The sequence below is a fragment of the Lolium rigidum genome, chromosome 6, assembly GCF_022539505.1.
Source record: "Lolium rigidum isolate FL_2022 chromosome 6, APGP_CSIRO_Lrig_0.1, whole genome shotgun sequence".
NCBI lineage: Eukaryota > Viridiplantae > Streptophyta > Magnoliopsida > Poales > Poaceae > Lolium > Lolium rigidum.
The window spans coordinates 132,386,045-132,404,121 of record NC_061513.1 but is presented as its reverse complement, the minus strand read 5'-3'; the positions used below and the strand labels follow the sequence as shown (position 1 = coordinate 132,404,121).

Genomic DNA, 18,077 nt, shown 5'->3' with positions numbered 1-18,077 from the left:
AGTGGAAAACGCGCCATCCGCTTCACTGGCAGGCGTCAGCTCTGCAAAGAAAAGGAAGGAAGGAAGCCACCAGTCTTTATTTCGTCGGTTCCGTGCGTCGCGAAATCGGACGCACCAACACCGAGAGGAGGAGGAACACCCACTCCAAAATCGAATCAGGCCGCTGGAGGCAACCGGAAGCGAAGAATAATCGCGGCGAGGCGAGGCGGCAGCCGACGACGAGCAAGGGCCAAGGGAGGAGTAGCGGCAAAATGTCGGCGCTGCCGAGCTGGCGCCGGGCGTACGGCGCGCTCAAGGACACCACCACCGTCAGCCTCGCCAACCTCAACTCCGACTTCAAGGTTCCCCGTCGAGTCGTTTCCCCTCTCACACCATTTTCCGGTGCTCAGCTGGTTCGATTCCCCCGATTTCCCGGCTGGCAGTGGCCGGGGCGGCGAGGAGTTCAGCTGTGGGCGCGCGCTTTGGATCTGTGGTTCGTGCTCCGCTGGGATTAATTTCGGCTTGCGGTGTGCTTGTTTTTTAGGATCTGGATGTGGCGATCGTGAAGGCCACCAACCACGTGGAGTGCCCGCCCAAGGATCGCCACCTGCGCAGTACGTTTATTGATTCTCGCACCCGGAGAGTTCTTATAAATTTTTTTTGCTTGTTAATCCCGTCCCATGTGCTGGATTGAGGAGTCACATGGTGGAGTGCGAGGGAGGGTGCACTGCGTACCTCCATTTCAGTTGGGTGTGGTGTTTGATCGGTTGGTGGTGGTGTTGCAGAGATCGCCGCGGCTTCGTCCATCGCCGGGCCCCAATCGGACGTCGCCTACTGCGTCCATGCGCTTGCCCGTCGCCTCACTAAGACCCGGAATTGGATCGTAAGCTCTGCGCACTTCCTATTTCACTGAAGAAAATTTCCATTCATTTGGTACGATTGATGCTTTATGGGTTGCTGTGAGTGCTTTTCTAGCTCGGATTTCATACTGCCGCCGGATAACAGGGCTGTTTCATAGTATGGAGTAGCTGAAACCTGTGCTGTATCCCCTATAAATCTATCAGTGTCACTCTATCAGTCATCAACCTGTGGCATTGCTGCCTTTTGGGCCAGTGCAGTGTACTGACTTGGTTATATAATGCACTGGAAATATATGTTTAGTCTCAAATCGATGCATCACTTGTTTGAGTTTAGCACTGGGACAACCTTCTTATGGCCTTGAGTATGTCCCAGTTTGTACCAATGGTTGATTACTGATGTGGGTTAATCTGGATTTGGAACCTCAAACAGAAGTCTGTCCAAGAACTGTACAATTTGGTCAATATGACTCACAATATTGTTTTAGCCTTTTAGATAGCTAAGTTGAAAATTACAATACTTATTATCTGCTTACTGGCGGCTTGATTTATTTCTGTATCTTGTTTGCATAGTATATGTATTACCAATTCCTCATCACAAAATGGCGAACAATAGCTCTGCACTCTGGGAGTACCTTCGAGTCGTGAGTTTAAACATGCAAATGTAATTGATTAAAATCCCTCTCTTTGTAATTTCAGTATATTCTCGGGTTAGTTTAATAATTGGTCATCTAGTGGTCCTCAATCCGGTGATGACGTAGGCTCATATTAAGTTCTTATGTTGGAATTTATCTTATTGACTAACTTGATAGGTAAAGTTTAACATGTTGAACTGGAATCATGCCCAGTTAATCATGCTATGCCTGCTATTTTTTTCTTGCAATTACTTTAGCAGGAATGACCTCATTTTGAGTTCTTTGATTGTTATTCTGGTGATATTTGCAGCATCTTCTTTTCAGTAGTCTTCATCCTCATCATGGGACCAACTAATTTGGCATGTATTTTCACACACAATGCAGGTTGCATTGAAGACACTTGTGGTAATCCATCGACTCCTCCGGGATGGTGATCCTACATTCCGTGAGGAACTTCTCAATTTTACACAAAGGGTTCAAATTCTGCAGTTATCTAACTTCAAGGATGACTCCAGTCCTATCGGTCAGTATTTCTAGTTCTCTATTTGCAACGTGACCTCACGCCTTGGTCAGCTCAACAGTGTTCCTTTGTTCTGCATACTGGCTAATCTTTCTTATTTTGACTTATATCCAGCTTGGGACTATTCTTCATGGGTTCGCACATATGGTTTATTTTTAGAGGAAAGACTGCAATGCTTCAGGATATTGAAGTACGATGTTGAAGCTGAGCGTTTGCCCAAGCAAGGTCAAGGGCCTGAAAAGGTTTGAATTGCATTCTCATTTGGTAATATAACAAATCAGCTTTAAGGGTTATGACTATAGTGCAAAGTTATAGATTTTTTTGTCAACTACTCTCTATTTATTATCTTTCTGGTGCTACTTTAACTATCTGTTGAGTATCTTGCTGGTGCTGCTTTAACTTATTATGAGACTACTTATTTTCAGGGGCACAGTCAAACCAGAGAGTTGGATTCTCAGGACTTGCTGGACCATATGCCGGCACTGCAGCAGTTACTGTATCGACTTATTGGATGTCGGGTGAGTCTCTCTTGTACCTAGCATCAACTACTCTGAATGAGTTGAAGAAATAAATATTCATATATCTTATGGACACAACATGATGCACCTTTTCCTTTTCTAATGCAGCCAGAAGGAGCTGCCAATAGAAATTATTTGGTGCAATATGCTCTAGCTCTTGTAAGCTCTGTTTTTCCAGTGATCACTTTTTCGTGCTTACTTTTTTATTCAAGCCAAAAATCATATTTCATTTTACCATGCAGCTGACTTTCTGTGAACCTTTTTGGTTGCATTGGCATTTCATAGTTTGTTTGGGCAGAGAATAATATTTGCGGGTGCCGTTATAATTGAGCATTGATTTTCCTTCTGTACAACACTTAATTTTATGAATTATGTTGCATTCTAGGAACTAACATAACCGGTTCTGTTTCTTCGCTAATAACTTACTACCAGTATTTGTTATTCCTGGTAACACTATAGCCAGCTAGTGATTCCATACTACAGCACATTCATAGAAATTTCACTGGTTGATTTGTTGATTCAATCACACAATTGCACCCCATATTGTGTAAAATGAACTGACTTTATTCCCTTTACAAAATTTAATCTATATTTCGCATTTGTATACACACCCAATCAAATGACGGGGGAATTGCTCTAGTCTTTCCTGGCTTTAGGGCGGTTCCTGTATTTTGTCGAAAAACATGCCTAATTATTAATTTGGTATTTTGATTGGATGCCTTTGTTTCCCACAGGTTCTTAAAGAAAGCTTCAAAATTTACTGCGCAATAAATGACGGAATTATCAACCTTGTTGACAAGGTTAATTAATTTTAAAAATGAAAGCATCATTTTCTTTTTGGTAAGTTATATGTATTTTTATATTTTTTTATGTGCAACTATTGTAGTTTTTCGACATGCCAAGACACGAAGCACTTAAAGCCCTTGAAATTTACAGGAGAGCTGGCCAGCAGGTAAATCCAGAGTGATAGCATAAAATCTATCTCAGATTGTAGAGGATCAATATGATAGCAATTGTCTGTGACTATTTGGTATTCTTACCGAGCAACTTTTTGATGCTTCAGGCTGGAAGCCTATCTGACTTCTATGAAAACTGCCGTGAGTTAGAACTCGCAAGAAATTTTCAGTTTCCCACTTTGAGGGAGGTGAGTTTTTGTGTTTAACATATAAGTTCTGATTGTGTACCATCGGATATATTACTGCAATCACATTGATCCTGTTTTTTCCTCAGCCACCACAAACATTCCTTTCAACCATGGAAGAATACGTGAAGGAGGCTCCACGTATGGTTCCAGTTAAGGATCCGTTGGTTAGTACTTGACATAGAATAACCTGCTGATATTTCTGTATGACACCTTTACATTCTTATTTTGTGAAGTAACAGCTTTGATGTCCGTGTTTGTGCTATCCTTTCTTATCCATCTTTGTCTCATGGGAAATTGATGCAACTTTGATTGAATTCAACTTATTTTTATCAGAGAAATTCAGTTTGTACTAAAAAATCTACTGACTAGAAAATTGGGTGTATCAATTTTCTTTACACGAAATGTGTATCATAACTGTATGTTCAATACTGCTCAGAGAGATTACCAGTAGACTTAAAAAGGAAATTTAAAATCCTCACATTTGATATCATGTTGTCTCTCACATTTTGTAAGTGCAAGGAGTTAAGTACGCACCTTTTCCGTCTAAGGTATAATCCAATTAGCATGTCCATTTTCTTTCATTTCTGTTGTAATAGGAACATGTATTTGTGAACTGAAGACTGCAGTTACCATCCAAGCGATACTGTTAGCAGTTTTAGTAAAGTTATCCTGTTTACTTAGGTTTTGTAATGGTCATTGTTTCAGCATTATGACATAATCACATGTTGAGATTTATTTCTCCACTTAAACAACCTATTCACTGTTAGAATTTATTCTTCAATTTGAGTAATTCTTATTTTATCAGGAGTTTCCTGAGAGGCTTCTTCTGACATACAAACCGGAAGAATCAGAGGAACTTCCTGAGCCTGTTCCTATTAAGGAGGAAATACCGGTACCACACATGGAAGAACCTTCTCCACTACCATCTTCAGCTGAAGTAGCTTCACCTCCTCCCAACCCCAGGGTTGCAGATACCGGTGATTTACTGGTAAGCAGAACAGATAGTAACTGAATTGTACATTAGTGCCTTTTTCAGTCTAATGCCATGTCTGCTCCTAGGGATTAAGTGATCCAAACCCTAATGTATCAGCAATAGAGGAAAGCAATGCTTTGGCCTTGGCTATTACTCCGAATGGTAATTAGTGAGCATTCAGTTCATAGTGATGTGTGTCACAAACCTGATATTAAGTCTGAAGATTATCTGGAAATGTGCAACAGGTGTTAATGCTTCAACAACTAGCACAACTATAACGCAAGATACAGGATTTGATTTTGATCCAACGGGATGGGAACTTGCTCTTGTCACTACCTCGAGTAGCAATACAAATTCACTGGCTGTGGATAGTAATTTGGTTGGTGTCTTTAACCTTTCTTCGAGTATATTTTACCTTCCTGTTTGTTGACTCTATGTTCAACTTTTTATCTTTATCGGAAAAAATGTTCAACTTTTATCTGGAAAACTGCTATGCTGCCCAAAACTCAAGTTGATTTTCGAGAAAAAGAAAAAGGTTTGCGCCTTGATGCATTCATAGAAAGGAAATTTATGTACAAGTCCAGCAGGGCCACACCAAAGAATACAACACCACACCCTTAGCTAGGACCTGCTGGAAGCAGTGCCGCGAGACCCCACGCTCCTGTCTTCAGTCAAAACTTCAACTGACTGGCTGGAATCAGCAGTCCCTGGTTGATTGTCCTTGGGTACCTGAAATACCTATTATATCCATTCACATTATAAAAATGCATTTATCTGAAGGAATAGCTGAAACTATAACTTGTAGGTAGCCCTTCATGTTTATGGAATGGCCCTCATGGAGTCTCTGGCTTGCCTGGTGGTACAAGCTGGTCTAACTCAGTCTATAACTGCAATTGTTCACTACCTCGTCCTAATAGTGTTCAGGTTCACCACCGTGGGCAGATGAGTGTTTCAACACCTGAACCTTTTGCAGGTATAGCTTGCCTACTATGGCCAGCTGAAGCCACTTCTCAGTTACTTTATAATAACTTCTGAAATGTTGCAAGAGGCTTAATTTGCACCTGACACAAAAGTCAGAAGGATCCAAATGCACCTCTGGAAAGTTTTATGAATTTGAAATACTCCCAATCCCAAAGTTCAGAGACAGATGGATTTGTTCTCCTCGCAGTCTGTGATTTTTGCTTCTGACGAGTCATTGCATCTGAGTTCATTACTGACAATCACCTCTTATAAAGCAATATTTTGGTGTTAAAAGGATGTGCGGACAAAATACTTCTGCACCCTCATAAAGTCATAATTTCTGTTGGTTGCTTCAGACGTTATGCCACGTTATATTCTTAAAATTCAACCCACAAATATCTGCAAACAAAATTGATGATAAAGGCCTACAGCTAGCTAGATGTATGAAAATCCGTAGATTTCTTGCGTACGGCTAAAATTTTACTATCAAAATTATAATGTGTTTATTTAATCTGACTGATTGTCAAATTTATTCACTCTTATTTCTGCTACAGGGTGGTGGACTCGACAAGCTCACATTGGACAGCTTGTATGATGATGGAGCCTACAGACAGATGCAGCAACAGCTGCCATATGGTTCAGCACCTCACAATCCCTTCATGGCGACCGATCCTTTTGCAGTATCGAATCAAGTAGCCCCCCACCATCAGTTCATATGGCCACTATGGCCCAGCAGCCCCAACAGATGGCTATGGCGATGCAACCAAATCCCTTCGGGCCACCCTTACAGCCACAGCTCACTGGCATGGCGAGCGTACCAAACCCGTTCCTAGATGCCGGTTTCGGCCCTTTCCCGGCAGATGGAAATGGAATGCATCCACAAGCCAACCCGTTTGGAACTGCCCAACTTTTATAAGCTTTACACCTTACAGTCACAGTTACATACAAGTTGCACTAGTGCAATCTATAGAGGTACATATTGCATATTGAGAAGCTCGATTTCCATGTATGTATAAAAAAATGTTAGTGCCAGCTTTGTTCTGCCCTCTCTTAGGCTTCGGCGGCTTGGCCAATTCTTTTCTAGCTCGAGCTTGTATTGAATTTCTCTGTATTTCTCTTTTTTTCACCTTTTGCCATTGCGGGGTGGCAATCATCCAGTCTCGTTCCATTGCGGAATGTACGCTCATGACCCGGCATATAGTGTTCTCCTTGAAAGGCCTTGGATTAATACATCTGGTGTTGCCCTGTCTTGTCCGCATAAGCTTTGTTTGTCACTAAACCTGCTGCATTTCAGTATACTGAAGCCACTGAATAAGTTGCTGGGCAACGATGCTTGTAAAAATTCCTTATCGCTGATGTAACATTAAGGTAAATAAACGGTATATTTGGGGAAATGCACTTTGGCTCATAGGAGCATTTGCTCTCATTGTGTGAATCTACATTTCGAAGTGTCAAAAAATTCTAAACTAAATTTTTACATGTACATCTAGACATTTTATGTTGGTACACAAATTTTCAAAAAAAGAAAAAAAATTATATGGCTCTTGTAAAAAAGACAAATTTTGATGTTGTAACACGACTACGTATATCATATTTTTTTTGTCTTTTTTGTACACATCACACAAAATGTTATTTTTCCACGAAAACTTGTGTACGAACATAAAATGTCACGATGTACACCAAAAATTTTATGTCAAATTTTTTTAACATTTTTAAAATTAATTTTTTAATATTTTATATAATGGGTGCATTTGCTCCTATGAGCCAAAACGCCACCTCCATATATTTGGATAATTATTAGGAAACACATAGGCTACGGTTCATCCCCTGGTGACCTGTGTGCCAGTTTTGTGTTCCAAGTGTGCTTTTTTTTTTCCTTTGGTTTTTGTGACTAAGGAACTCACGTGGACACTGGACAGGAAACAACTTGGACCGGATTTGGTCTCTTTTTTACAAGTTGGGGGTTGTCTTCACAAATGTCGATTATTTTGAATAGATTCCATTGGCTAGGTTGTACGTATTGTCGTAGGTGCACTCTGAAGCATAGGCTTCAGCAATTCTTGCAGACACAAGAGTGTTGGAGTACATTAATGTCATTGTGAGATCATGTCATGCTAAAAGGATGTCAAATCCACATATCATAATAGATTACAACTTTAGATATGACATTGCATGCTCCAACATGACCTTTATACAACCTTTGCCAAGCGAATGGATAGTTCTTCCATTCTTAATGCATAATACACTTGAACACTTGTTCATCCTGAAGCATCACTGAAATGGAATCGGATTATATGTTGGGTTGTTGAAGAAATAGTCATTGTACAACATCAATGACCCATAGTCCTTTGACGATTGTTGGCTTGCCACCCGGATTTCTAACCTCGGCGTTGGGGAGGGGTATCCAGCTGCACTTCCAAATCTATACGATAAGCGAGGATCCTCCAATGCTCCTCCACATGGGTTGTGGCATTGGCCTCCTCTTCCATCATGATGTGGAAGATCAACTCATAGTTGATATCCATAGTCTATGAATCAAACAATTAAGTAGCCAAAAAAAATTATATTAATTGTTTTAGGAAAAAAAATTGGATGGAAAATACTTATTCAGCCAAATAGCCCAACAACTTATGTGTGGGGCAAAAGCAGGGTGGTCCCCACCGCCGGTTATGAGTTGCGGCGGTCGAAGAGCTACATCCGCCACGAAGGGCGGAGGCGGCGGCGAGTCATCCTGTTTGGCGCTAGCTAGGGACACTAGCTAGCGGATGGTCGGCGCCGATTCAATGGGAGAGAGGACAAGGGGGACAAAGGCCATTGCTGACATGGGTATACCATACCGGGTACTCAGTATTACCATCCATGGTGCAAAGTTCAGGAAGGAATAGGCGAAGATCCATGAAGAAACCGACATGAAGTCGAAGCCTAGTTCGTATGTAAATAGGAAAGTTAGGCCCATATCGGGTGTACCGACATATGTTATGTAATTAGACCCCGAGGTGGACTATGAGACCTAGCCTACTATATAAGGGCTAGGAGTAGCCACCGAGAGGGGACAGATTCCACAACTCGCAACACCCTATAACCCTAGATCTCGAATAATACAATCTCGCACGATTTGCTCTTGATCATACTTTTCGTCGGCTAACTAGTTTGGCTGATCGGTCTGTTGATTCGTCAGCGTTCTTCTTCCTTGAAACCTAAGTCCATCATCATGGGCAGTGATAAGGTTACCGCTTATCAATTGCCTCCACAACTATCATTGTTTTTTGAACCATAAATGATAAGGTTACCGCTTATCAATTGCCTCCACAACTAGAACTATAGTATGTTTTTTGAACCATAAATGACAATATCACTGTTCATAAATTTGCATGATCTCTTCATCTTTTTCTTGTTAGCTTTCAGAAGATCGAACTTATATTCCAACCTCATTTTGTCTTCCTCCAACTCCTTTTTCTCTCCTATTTCTTTTTTTCCACCCTCGGAAAGGTTCCTCTCCTTTCTCCATGTTTGTGAACTCAATCCCAGCTTGCTTCTCACAACTTTGTTTTAACTTTGTCATGTTCTGCTCCAACACTAATAAGCTCGTGTATTTCTTATCCAACTTAGCCTTCTCTTCATATAATTCTTAACCAATTGAGCATTTTTTTTATTTTTTCTTTAATATTCTAGCATTGTTGGTATACATGCTCCCACAAAGTTTTTTTTTGAGGGGAAAAAATTTAATCAGCTCCCAGAGTCATTTACAGAGTCTTGATTACATAATTTCCTAATGGCTTCCGGCACAGGAGCCAGCCAGATATACCTACAACCATGGACCTTAGCTTGCCATGCAAGTTCGTGAGCCACTGTATTACAACGTCTATCAATTTTGCGAATAATACACCCTGGTAGAGCATTTCTCAGCAAGCTAATGTTCTTGTAGACATGCCAAAAACTGGAGCTGTTTTCGGACGTGTTGTTGGCCGTCGAAATCGCCGCCGAGCAGTCAGACTCCAGTATTGTCGGGTTCAAGTTGTTGTCGATAGCAATCTTCAAGCCTTCCCAGATTGCATTTGCTTCGGCTTCTTCAGCATTTGTGCATCTTTCTCCCACTAGGCTCGCAGCAAGGTGAAAGGACACGGATGTCGCCTAGAGGGGGGGGTGAATAGGCGATTTAAAACTTTTACGACATGGGCTTAACAAATGCGGAATAAAACTAGCGTTTACTTTGTCAAGCCCAAAGCCTATATACTACTGTTCACCTATGTGCACCAACAACTTATTCTAAGCAATGGTTCACCTATGTGCACCAACAACTTATGCTAAGCAATACAAGTAAGTATGTGATAGCAAGATATATATAACTTCAAGCACGATGGCTAGCTATCACAAGGTAAAGTGCATAAGTAAAGAGCTCGGGTATAGAGATAACCGAGGCACGCGGGAGACGATGATTTATCCCGGAGTTCACACTCTTGCGAGTGCTAATCTCCGGTGAAGAGGTGCGGTTGCTTAGTGCTCCCGAACGCCACAAGAGGCTCACCTTGAGGTGTGGTTGCTCGATGCACACCAACGCCACAAAGGCCTCACCCGAAGATGCGGTACTCACACCACACACCGAACGCCACGAAGGCGCCTCACCTAAATCTCCGGTGACCCTCGCCACAAAGGCCTAGGTCACGGTTCCACTAAGGGATTTCCTTCGAGGCGGAAACCGGGCCTTACACAAAGATTGGGGCACACATCCACAACTTAATTGGAGGCTCCCAACAAATCGCCACAAAGGCGTAGAATCCGTCTAGGGTTCCAAGAACCCAAGAGTAACAACCTTCTTGCTTTCACCACCACGAATCACCGTGGAGAACTCAAACCGATGCACCAAATGCAATGGCAAGAACACCACAAAGATGCTCAAGTCCTTCTCTCTCAAATTCCAACAAAGCTACAAAAGCTATTGGGGGAATAAGAGAGGAAGAACAAATAAGAGGAGGAACACCAAATTTCTCCAAGATCTAGATCTAGTGGATTCCCCTCACAAAGAGAGGGATTTGATTGGTCAAGATGTAGATCTAGATCTCCTCTCTCTTTTCCCTCAAGGATATGCAAGAATCATGGGAAGAATCAAGAACTAGGGCAAGCTTTGAAGGACAACAATGGAGGGGAGAGAGAGAGTGAACCAACCAGCCCAAGGAGGAAGAAGGGGGTCTTATATACCCCCTCCCAACGAAATATGACCGTTTGGGACCTCCCAGGCCGGAAAATCCGCCCCCGGGCCGGATTATCCGCCCCCCAAAAATCGCCCCAGGACTCGGGCCGGATATTTGGCAGGATATTGTCCAAAATTGGCATTCGGGTCGGATTATCCGCCCCCCAGAAAACTGCAGAAACACCAAAACTAAAACGGGCATAACTTTAGCATCCGTACTCCGATTTTGATGATCTTGGGCTTGTTTTAAAGCTAGGAACAAGCTCTACAAGATCATGCAGGAAACCATCATAGTCCAACAAGGGAGGATAGAAACAAATGATGAAAGGTTTGACCTATCTAAAAGACATACCAGTAAAACCTCCAAACTCGAAAATGCAACAAGTTGCCCATGCAAAAACCATTCTCAATGAACTAGAGCTTGTCATGAGAATAAGCACAAGCTCTAAAACATCACATGGATAAGATCCAAATAAAGCCAAGAAAGATGATGAACCAAACTCGAAAACGCAACAAGTGATCTATGCGAAATCCGTTTTCGATGAACTAGAGCTTGTCATGAGAATAAGCACAAGCTCTAAAACATCACATGGATAAGGTCCAAATAACAACCAAGAAAGATGATGCAAGGATGCAAAGGTTTGAGCTCTCTCCGAACGATGCGATCGAGTTACTCACTCGAGAGCCCTCTTGATAGTACGACAACTAAACTATAAACCGGTCTCCAACTACACTATGAGACCGGTGAGAAAGAAACCCTATCAAGAGAAAACCTTATACTTGCGCATTCCACTTGAGCTCGATGACGACGATTTTGACCTCAACAAGATGGAACGCCTTTCTTGATTGTGCTTGCTTGACGAAGTCTTGTGGATTGCTCCCCCATAATCCACCATGGGAGAGCTTCTTCTTCGGTGCATCTTCACATATCCATGATCACCATAAGGATGACAAGACTCAAGCAAAGGATCTCTTCGAGATGGCTCATCTTGAACTTGCACTTCATTTCGTTGATGTCTTGAAGTAACTTGAGGGCTCACTTCATCTTCATCTTCAAGACATACTTGACACTTGATATCCTTCATCAATTTCTTCTTCTTGCAACCTAATACAAACATGTTGATGTCTTGAAGTAACTTGAGGGCTCACTTCATCTTCATCTTCAAGACATACTTGACACTTGATATCCTTCATCAAATTATTCTTATTGCAACATTGAAGCCAACATATGGTTCAAGAATTGCCTATGGACAATTCCTACAAATATAACTCAATGCAAACATTAGTCCATAGGGATTGTCATTAATTACCAAAACCACACATGGGGGTTCCATACACTTTCAATCTCCCCCATTTTGGTAATTGATGACAATCTCTTTGAGAGGGTTTATATAAGGAATTTAAGTAACAAACAAGTTGAATATATAGAGCAAACCCCCCATAATATATGCATGTGTGAATGATCTTGACTTTCATTGCATACATTGGCATTCAAAGCCTAGTGGAGTTTCCTCTAAATATTCAACTATGCAAAGCAACAAGATGCAATGCAATAAAGGCACATGCTTAAGCACAAAGCAAAGACATAACCAAATTCCCTTAAACCCTCCAAACTTCTCCCCCATTGGCACCAATTGCCGAAATGGGTGAAAAATTTAGAAGGCCAATATAGTGAGAGTTCCTCCATAGCGTGTGCATTTCTCATAATTTGAGTGGAATCAAATGCACATATCCAATGACGAATATTCGGAAGGAATCACAGTATAGATAGGATCAAAGATTGCAAAAAGATAACAAAGTCAAGAAGCTTCAACAAATGAAGCAAGCAACCAAATGAACCACAAAGAAGCTACCAAAAGAAAGATAGATATTATGATAAGATCAAGAAGAATGCTCTAAATAATATGAGGAAGCTCCCCAAGGTTTGTGCACAAAACTAGACAATTTGCATTGGAGTATAAAGTGCACTAACATGGAATCATTACTCCCATAATATCATTCAAAACAAAAGATACCAAGTGAATCAAACTCTAATGATCACCACAAAATAGTGTCTTAAATAAAATGAGGAAGCTCCCCAAGGTACATGCATAACTTAAATGGTTGCATTTGAATACAATATGCATAACATGGAATCCTTACTCCCTCATTACCATTTAAAAGACAAACATTTGCAATAGATCATAGATAGAAAATTAAGCTTAACACTTGCAACAAACAAATGGTTGAGCAACAAGTAAGATGCACCATAATAAAAGGCTCAACCAAGAGGATATGTGAAAGACATGATAAAGCATATTATAAGACTATTATAAGGATGAGCAAAAAGCATCATCATAGTCTTCAATGAATTATATTGCTTAGCATGACCAATCAACATGCAACAAATAAATAAGATATCGAATGGAGATGTATCATCTCTTATGTGTATAAGTTTCTCTAAGTGAGCAATATCACAAAGATATTTATCCACAAAGAAACATGCACACACAAAATAGATACACAAGAAATATAGCATGATATCCAAGACAAAGTCATGCAATATACCAATAAGAATTTTTGCTTAATAGCATGGCCAAAGGCTCAATTTTATCTTATGGTACATTCATGAACTTCAACCATAAACACATAAAATACATCACAAATATCCACAAGGGATAGAAGATAGTTGGGATGCTTTGAGAAAGGCAACAAGTATCACAAACGAGGATACTAAAAGAAATAGCTCAATTTGCACTTTCATCGATATTGCACATGTGAGAGGCTTGAGGAATTGATATGCAATAAAATTGCTAGATAGGCATAGATGGGATGGGTGAATCATGATCATGATTTTATATACTTCCCAACATATGTACTCATCTCAAATTACTCACATTCGCAATAAAGAGGTTTCGTTAAGACTTTAGCAAGAAGCACAACATTTGCAAATCAAGAGATTCATGCCAAGATGCAACCACATGGTTGGATGCTAGAAAAATATGCATGAGAAGATACTTGTTACCGAGATAGCATTGGTGAGGATGTAGTAGATATGTGTTCGTTGACCATCCTAGCTTGCCTCAAGTTACCATTGAGTCACCACTTCTCCCCAAGAGTGAGACAAGCATCCAATACATATCCATTGTACCTAACACAAAGGTAAGTACAAAAAGGTCCCCAAACTAATTGGGTCCAAAGTATTTAGACATACTACAACATATAGGACAAACTCCACAATACTATGTGCATATAGATATGAAATTGAATTTCATGCACATCTTAGCCAAATTAGGATTTGATGGAGTTTACCCTATATATTGGATCAAAGAAAGTAACACATGCCATAAGATAGACATATATTGAAGATGCATGCACAATACTTTCAAGAACCAAAGAAAGACATAATTTGGACAAGACACCAAATAAATCAAGAGACAATGGTTGTCCAAATTATATCAAATAATCAAATCAACACAAGATTGACTCCAAAGAATTATATCATTATAAGAAGCTAATTAAACCTAAACACAAAGGAATGAGATAACCAACTCCCAAGAGAGCAAGGTTCTAACAAACAAACCAAACCCTCAACACTTTTTATGATGGCACAAAGTACCAAAAAGAAAGTTTATGTCTCCCAAAACCAAATTTTTGATAATGATCAAGAGATGTTAAGCATTATAACAAATATAGGAGAGCTCCCCCAAGATTAGTGCATTATCTAGGATTTTGCATATGAATACTAAATGCACAAAACTAGGATCATCATGCTACCTATATCTACTAAAATGCTAAGAAAGTTTGAATAGACAAATTAGATTCATAAGATGCAAGGAAGACACATGGGAGTCAAAGCACAACACATTCATGGCAATAAATAAGACAATTTAAACACAAGAGCCAATGTAAATATGATCAATAAATTTCTACCCAATAATAGATTGCCAATTGTCCTAGGACAAGAGGTATTAGGAAATATTTCCCGGTGGTAGTTTGTAAGTATATGTAAGATCATTTTTACACCAAATAAAGCATATGGTAAAAGATAAGAGTTAACCATCATGCAAAGAGAGTTTCTTGATAGCTTCAATTAGTCATACCAACATGCAAAGCAATTAATAGTATTCATACCAACATGCAAAACAATTAATAGTATTCATACCAACATGCAAAGCAATTAATAGCATTCATACCAACATGCAAAGCAATTAATAGTATGACTTGAAGCACATGGTTTTCCAAAAATGTATTGAGGGACACATTGTGAAAAACCATGCCAAGAAAAACTTTCACAAATAAGATCCACAAAGATATTAGCAATGAAGCCATTTAAACAAATTGGAACTTGTTTGAGAAAACTTGCCACATATGAGAGAGATAATTTACAATATCAATTCTATGTGACACAACCTCAAATGTTCACATTTTATAGGCTTGTAATATACACAAAGCTTATTACTCCCCCACAATGTGATAAGGAATTTAATTTCACAAGAGGCAAATAAGATCCAACTAGAGATATTAATGGACATTAGAATTTGAATTTCTCATGAAGATGACATACCACATAGAGACTAGATAATCTTGCAATATCAATTCTAAGTGAAATTCCTCATGTACACACATTGTTAGGATCATGAAATTCCCAAAAGAATATCACTCCCCCAACCAAGTTACCGCAAGGAGGAAGATTGAATATATGATAGAAGCAAGATAACCAAGACTTGGCTTGAGATAATATAAATGATGAAGATCCCTTAATTCTTCATGATGTAGCCAAGTCTCCAATGCCCTCCAACAAGCACCTATTGATCAAGTTTTGGATTGTTGGTCCCCAACTAAGTTGGGTCCTAAGAGGTTAGTCATAATAGGCTTGGCAACCCAAATGGTTCTTTTCTTGACACCACTTTGAGCACCAACATATTTGGCAAACATATTGCCACCCTCATCCTTACGTAGAGAATAAACATCATCAATGGTGATAGAGTTGGATGAGGTACCAATAGTGCAAAAGGAGGAGATGTGGCCCTTCTCACGGCATATGTAACAAGTTCTTTTCTTCTCCTTCTTCTCACTAGATTTCTCCACAATGGGAGCATTGGCTTGTTTCTTCTTGGGAAGTGGCATTTCTTCAACTTGAGGTTGAATATGAGTTTGAACTTGAGGCCACTTCCCTTTTTGCTTCTTCTTCAAAGGGCAAGATCTAACATGGTGCCCTTCAATTTTGCACTTGAAGCAAACAATCTTGTCCGGGTCTTTGACTTGTACTTGGCCCTTCTTCTTGTTGTTGTTATTGTTCTTGGACTTGTTCTTGTTGTTGGATTTGAATCCAAGTCCACTCTTGTCATTGGGGGATTGTTGCACACTTAACATCGTGTCAAGTTTGCATTTCCCTTCGCGACTCTTTACCAAGTCATTCTTCAAAGAAGTGACTCGGGCCTTGAGCTCCTTGATTTCCTCTACATGGTTAGTAATAACACAAGTACTAGAGGAAGTAGAACCTTCATTGTTAGAGCAACAAGGCAAGGAAAATAATTTATCACAAGATTTAGCAATACTATGAGTGGATGAATTACTAGGACTAGCACATGGAAATATAGAATTTTGAGTAGTAGTGCTAGTATCCATATGAGGCTCACAAGGTGTTGCCTTTGATATGATAGCCTCATGAGCTAACTTTAGCCTATCATGAGAGGCTAGAAGATCCTCATGGGAGCTAGCAAGCTTTCCATGATTTTCTTCCAATTTCCCATAATTGCTAGTTAGCAAATCAAGTTGAGCCCTTTGCTCAACATTTTCCTTCAAGATAGATGCTTCACAAGAAGTAGAGTTAGTAGCACAAGCATCATCACAAGACATATCAAGAAGAGAGGGTAACATAGCATGCTCTTTTAAATATGAAGCTTGTAGTTGCTCATATGACTTGGTGAGGTGTTATCACCAGAATTTGACCGAGCGCGGCGTTGCTCGCGTCGAAGAAATCGAACCCAGGTGGGCACAGACAGCTGGGTTGCGCGTCGCGATCGTGAACGCAATAGCTGTTGAACCCACAAACGCCCTTGACAAGGCACCGATCGCTCGGTCTGCTCCACTGAACGCTCGTCTCGGACGCACCTCCGGACACGAAGGCATGACGGTACAGACGCAGAACTCCGTCAGGGTCAACCGTGAGTCGGTAGATGGCCTGCTCTCCAGCTTTCACGGCCCCTGGCCGCGTCAAGTTATTGGTGTAGCTGCCATTGTTGCTGCCCACCTGGTAGAGCACACCACTGGCATCCAAGCGCAAGATGAGGGGGAAGCCTATCTGGAACGTCACCGTGTCCCAGTACGCCGCGGCTGCCACGTTGGCCGTGCCCACCGGGTAGAGCACGAGGTTGCCGTCGTTTTGCTGGTTGGTGAGCCGGTACTTCCCGGTGGCCCTGTTGGTGCCGGACACGCTGGAGAAGAGCTGCGCCCCGGGCACGAGCTCCTGCCCGGCGAGCAGGGTGTCGGTCGGAGACTCATCGAACGTCGACCACACCACCGACGAGTCCCCTCCGTACAGCACGAAATTGCCGTCGTCGAGCATGGCGCCCACGACGGCCGGTCGGGGAGGCACGGCGATGGGCCTGTCCTGGATGCTCGCGCCGATCCAGATCAGACGACCGTCGTAGGTGAGCCTCAGCGAGCCGCCCGTGTCCGGCGTGCCGTTGCGGTTCGCCGTCCACGTGATGGTTACGTTGGGCGCGGTGGCGAGCCAGACGCCGACCGCGAGGCCGCCGTCCGTGGCGTAGAAACCGAAGGAGAACCGGCCCGACGGGGACGATAAGCCGACGCCGGCTGCTGCTAGCAGGGAGGATCCAGATGTGATGTTCGTCTGCGCACATGACACGTAGAGGGGAAGGAGTGTGGCTAGTGTTAGGTACAAGAGCAGATTCAGAGGCTCGGCCGCCATGGATGATCGCTCTAGCAGTCTAGCTACCGGGCGAATGCTCAGTTTGCTCGCTAGCTGTGTACGATGATATACTTTTCAGCAATCACTCAGCAGGTCAATAATTAGTAAAAAAAAATACTTAATTGGACGTTAGAATTTTCATGCATCTTGATCTGCCAGGGACCAAACACCATAGGAAGACGGCCGGCCAAATATGTGGCTACGATTTTTCAATTGAAGAAACCGGATGACATCAACGACTCAAAATTTCGGTCAAATTTCAACCTCCGCCCCGCAGCGTGCATGGTAAATTAAGTTATCTGAAACAACAATGCTCAAAATTCAACCGCCCCTCACTGTCTCAATATTATTTTCATCCCTGTCACGCAAGGTGCCGCCCTAGTAAAT

The 18,077-nt window shown here is 41.5% G+C and overlaps 1 pseudogene; it reads left to right on the top strand.

Moving 5' to 3' along the window:
- The first annotated feature begins 220 nt into the window (after positions 1-220).
- On the top strand, positions 221-6,669 carry LOC124660803 (annotated as a pseudogene).
- Positions 6,670-18,077: the final 11,408 nt, after the last annotated feature.